The sequence below is a fragment of the Eucalyptus grandis genome, chromosome 9 (assembly GCF_016545825.1).
Source record: "Eucalyptus grandis isolate ANBG69807.140 chromosome 9, ASM1654582v1, whole genome shotgun sequence".
NCBI lineage: Eukaryota > Viridiplantae > Streptophyta > Magnoliopsida > Myrtales > Myrtaceae > Eucalyptus > Eucalyptus grandis.
In genome coordinates, this window is record NC_052620.1 from 17586343 (window position 1) to 17591953 (window position 5611).

General features: G+C 40.6%; 1 pseudogene; it reads left to right on the forward strand.

Moving 5' to 3' along the window:
- The first annotated feature begins 609 nt into the window (after positions 1 to 609).
- On the forward strand, positions 610 to 5245 carry LOC120288430 (annotated as a pseudogene).
- The last annotated feature ends 366 nt before the right edge of the window (positions 5246 to 5611 follow it).

Below are 5611 nucleotides of genomic sequence, written 5' to 3' on the forward strand. Positions count from 1 at the left end.
AAGGCACATTGCCCCCATCATTTCCTCTCTGCAATCCTCTGTTCATTTGGTTCCCTTGATGCCTGACACCGGAGCTGTGGTTCAATCATTTTCATGAGCACCTTGGGAGCTTTTGGAAGAAATTGATCAAGATAAGAGATGGGTTCATTGGGATTTCTCAGAATACCCCAATTTCAGTTCCAGGTCAGTAGTCTTGGCTTGTTATTTTCAAGATTCTATTTTTCGGGACTAGGACGAGACCCGTTTACTTTGTTCTTGTTTTCTTGATTCTGGCTGGGCATGATATCTTCTTGAGCTGTTTCTTTGGGGGCTTGATCTATGGCTAAGTCCATGTGAAAAATTCGCGCTTGACGAAATTTCAAGCTGATGCGTGATTGAGACCGTTCGTCATTTTTCTGCTGCATTGAGCAGAATTTCTTATCTGTAGTTCGAATTTTATAATCGCAGGAATAGTTATTTTTGGGCTTGTTCTCTCGAAATGAAAGGTGGTGGCATTTTCTGGTGCAGAATGCTTTCCGGGACTCAATCTTGATCTCAGCCCTTTCCGTTTCTTTTTCAGGCATTATTAGCAGTAGCACAAAGATTTGAGGAGGAGGAAGAGTCTTTGTGTTATCTGAGAGCCTAAGAAATTGATAGTATCTGAAGTGGTCTTATCAGTGTCCATATCTGAAGAAAATTGCTCTTCTTTCTTTAGGAATTTGAAAAATACGTGATTGTCGGTTCGGGTTGTTGGCCTGCTTAGCCATAGAATCACCATCGTATGCTCTAAGTGTAACTTTTGGAAAATATGGCTGAAATTCGACTTACGAGAGTGGAACAAGGCCAGACAAAGATAAAAAACGTTCCGATTGCTGTTACCCCAGAGGGTTTTTGGTGTTGTCCCTCTCCTGCAGTGTTTCAGAAGAGCATCAAAGTTCAAAACACTGTAAACAAGCCACGACCATCCTCACCTCCACACAAGTCTAACATCCAGAAAAAAGCAAGTCCCAGTGACTGAGAAAAGGCCGACAACCGCCCCATTGAGGTCGGGAGTGGTTTCTGAGAACCAAAGTGCGGCGGCTGACACTCCTGCTGTTGCTGCACCTGCAGCTCCCGAGAGACCTCCGAGACCAAAACCAGATCATTTGCCAAGGAAGGTGTCAATTGAGTTTGGTGAACCCGGGACTAGTGATATGAAGGTGATTTTGTTAGGGAAGCAGGGATTTTGTGTGAAGTTAAGTCGTCCACGGAATGTTCTAGTAGAGAATAGCAGTTTCTTTGCCAAGAAGCTACTGGAAGAAGAGGATGCTCTGCCCTGTTTAGAAATTGATGATTGTGAGGATGCTGAGATATACGTTGAAACTGTCGGACTAATGTATTGCAAAGATATGAAGCAGAGGATGATCAAGCAAACTGTTCCCCGAGTTCTACGCATACTCAAGGTAATTCATAATCCTAAGAGTCATGTAGTTGTTTTCACTTTCTATACAGCGATAGTTCAACAGTGCGTAATAGTATTTTGATGAAGCCTACACTTGTTAACAAGGGTTGATGGTTTTCTCTGGATAATTTTCTGAGAAAGTTTCTTTCTTTTATCTGTTGTAAAAGCTACGGTCAGGGCTGCAGTTCTGTTTCAGCTTATAGAGAGGGTTTCCATTCACTAGTCCTGTTCCATGCGACTCTTAAAAAGAGAAGAGCTTGCCATTTTCGTTATACAGCAATTCATAGCTGTTATTCAGAGACATTGCATGTTTCCTTGGACAGTGGACAATGTGCCAAATTTGAAAACCAAGCATAAACAGGTATTACTAGGTGAATTTTTGATGACACTTCATGTAAGGGCCATTTGCTTCGGTTGGTTGTACTGGAAGGTACAGCAGAAGAGTTGAAAAAGAGTCATGTACCGGGGTGGCTGTGAGGCATGCTGATTTATTTGTCTTATGTCTTTGTCTATTCGACTAGACCACGCTATGGCAAATTCAAAATCTAGAGATTCTCTTCAAAAGGCAATTTATCATATTGCAACAGCACAGTCTGGAAGTATCGATTGATATAAGGTGGTCCCCTAGTTGGCAAGCTTTTACCATGTCTCTTAAGATTTGGGTCTTTCTAGGTGCAAACTTGTTTACCTTTCCCGGCAGGCTCTTAGACTGGAAGTTTCTCAGTATATAGGCTAGAAGGGTTACAGACTTTTGTAGACATTAGAAAAAAATGCGATTGGTGGATAACATGGTTTTTGACTGTGAGAAAATAGACAAAACAACGATCAAAACCTTCATCCACGCATCTGCAATCGATCAAATTGTAGCGAGGCCATGGGGGACCTCCTGTAAAATTTAATTAGGGCAAGACTCAACAGTACCTCTTCATAAAGCTTGTAGGGTATTTTAAGCGCGCTCTGTAGATCCCCTTATCGACTCTTGGGTTCTCAGAGCTGTTAACCAAAAAATAACCTATCTGAAGCAGTTAGGTCTCCATTTGCTTATGCAATTCCAGATGTTGAGCAGGATCTTCTTTCTGCTGGTTACGTAATTTAATGATGTAATTTATGTATTTCAGTCAGTAATTTAATCTAGAGTATTTAGATGAACTTCACAAAATTCAAACTGCGGAGAGCTTCTGGCCGTTTGTTTGAATAATGCTAAAATGCCTCAAATATGACTTCATTGTTTATCTGTTGTCCTTTTGACAGTTGACTCTTTATTGTGATTATCTGATAATACTGATTATTACTTTCTACTTTTTTATTAGAAATTGCACTAGAGGGGCTTATGGATATCTCGTTACAGATTGTAATGAATGAACACTACATCCAATAGCATTACTGCAGTAATGTAGCCAAGACTTGTCCCTTTAGATGACACTTCCTAATCTAGCAAAGATGTCAATGGATCGATTAGGTATTTGACACAGAAAGTAATTGTAGATTTTACTGCATCAATATACTTGAGTTTGTAGATTTCTTGTAACCTAAGAGCACTTGAATTATCATGTCAGCAGCTGAATATTTAGTGCAAAACACGGCATGGCTTTATAACTGAATGAACATACAATGGGCTGTGTAGGCTTTAGGTTTGGATGATTGATCTCAAGAGGTCCAACCAGATTTTTATTTTTTTTTTTTAATCATGTTTTAAATGCTTTGGGGTTAATTGCCTGGTTATGATGATATGTGTGTCATTGAGCAAATACCTTGTATTTACGAGCACATAGCGGGACATCAAGTTGCAAAAAATTAATTGGATGAGTCATGCATGACAGGATTAACACATAGGGGTCTAGCCCTCACTTAATTGTTTAGTGGGTTAAAATTGATGTGACATCTAGTTTGATAGGTAATAGACTCATGCACCATTATTGTGAATTTATAAGCTGTGTTTCTGGTCTCTCTCTCTTCCTAGGTGGTGGCTCAAGATGCTAGTGTCTAGCTTGTTTTTGCTACGATTTTTAGAGCTCCTCATTGCCACATACAAGACATAAGAGCTATTAGTTTTGTGATGATTAATTGGTACTAGTCTCAACCTCAGGATCGGCTTTGAGAACCATTCAAGGGTTACCTGCAGCACATTTGAGCTAGGATGTGGCCCATGCAAATGAGTTTTTTTGATTGACTTGAGTGATTTTAGCAGACTTGTAATTCCATTATTTAAATTTTGAAAAATATTGATTATTTATTAAATGGAGTCTTTAACAATTTTACCTGATAAGAATTGAATACCCTCAATAGAAGATTTTCGGTTTAAGCTGATTTGGTTAGAAGACATCATAGTTCTTGCTGGACCTTTGAGAGAAAACATGGAGTAAATGGTTTATTAAGTTGCAAAGGGCCAACAATTTAAATGACTAGATTTCGTTTTGTCTAAGGAGTTGATGATTCTCTTGAGGGAAATATTGGAACTGATAAACACATGGTGCATCAGGTACCCATCCTGGATATAATGAACTCTCATAATCAGGCTGTTAAATTTTTCTTTTTTTTTCCTGTGTGTCAGCCTAAATAGCATATGATGAGGCTGTGACATAATTTGTTAATACATGATCTTCAATTAGATAAGCCGCTACTTGAGCAGGAATCCTCCTATTTCAGTTGAAAGTTAATTTTCCCTAACTGAACCCACCATGAGCTGATAAGGCTGTTGGGCGTCTGGGTTTATGTTTTGTGATTGCATGATCTTATGAGTACTTGATATTTGAAGAAGTCTGATTGTTGAATATATTCTCTTGAATTACTTGAAGATGCAATGTCATCATAGTAACTTTTCTTTTCTAGTTATGTCAAAATCGCTTGCCTTGCGTTTCTTTTCTTTAAATCATTGACAAACTTTTTTCAGTGAATGTCCAACGAGGCTTCTGATGTCAACAACTTGACACATATTTGCCTTTCACAGGTCGAGAAGCACTTGGCTTAACCAATGCATACACTCATGCGTGCAATGTTGGAAGCTGTTCCTTGGTCGACGACGATGAAGAAGAGAAAGGTAGTGTCATCCATCTTGCACCTCCAGGGTGAAGGAATTGGTGTCACTCCCATCCTGAAGAGAGTCTCATCTAATGCCTCTGCCCCATCCAAAGACACGCTCTTCAAATAATGGATATGGTTCTCAAGAGTAATGAGGAAAGAGGTCGACGCGAGATGAAATCCATTGTACTGAAGCTCCTCAAGGAGAACAAAGTAGTCTTCCCAGTTGTAATGAAGCCATCTATAACTCATGCAGGAGCTGTTTATATGCATTAGTCTCTGTTTCAAACAAGCCACTGAACTGGAATCGAATGATAGCATTATCGCTGGCAAAGAAATGTTGGTGAAGCAGATAGCCTTGGAGTCTGATAACCTCCTTGGCTGCTAGAGATTTTAGCCGACAGACAAGCGGCGGATGACACGCCGTCATGTGGGCTGGCCAAGCAGAACTTGCGACCTTACACGGGAAACTTCCTATAATGTCACGCTACCATGTGAGTTGCATCACAGCACGGCTCTTTGTAGGAATTGGAAGAGGACAGTTGTTGCCATCAAGGAGACACGCCAGATGTTGTTGAAGACCTGGTTGCAGCCGTTGATCAACGATTACAGCTGGTTGCAACACGGTGTAGGTCCTTTGATCGTAAGGTTGTGGAAAGAAGGGATCGGTAGGACCATATTGACCTACCATTGGAGGACCAGCAGAGCATTCTGCTTTCCTGGTTGGGCAGCTTCTTGAAGGCTGGCGATAATTGCCCGGAATCTTCAGTGGCATTTGAGGTCTGGTGGCGCCGTACTTTACGTTAGGCCGTACGTGGAGTCGCAGGGAATCTCTCCACATAGAAAGCTTGATAGCTCCAAAATAAGGAAGTAAAAAAATGTCCTTGCTAGCAAGGCTTTGTTTAGATTTAATTGAGTGGATTTCTTCTCTGCTGTAAGCAATCTTCATGCAACCTGGGAATTGCAAGAGTAGAGAAAAGAGAAGAAATCTTGCATGTGCCAGACCCAACCTCTTGAAGAACTTAGAGGTCCGTTCGTAGAAGCAAAGACCGGACATTGTGTCATCTGGACGTTCACCGACACTGTAGATCGAAAAAATGCAGTGAATTGCTTTGTATATAGAAGCTTTCCGGGAGCACGCTTGAAGCTGCTTCTGATGCAATTATTTGATCA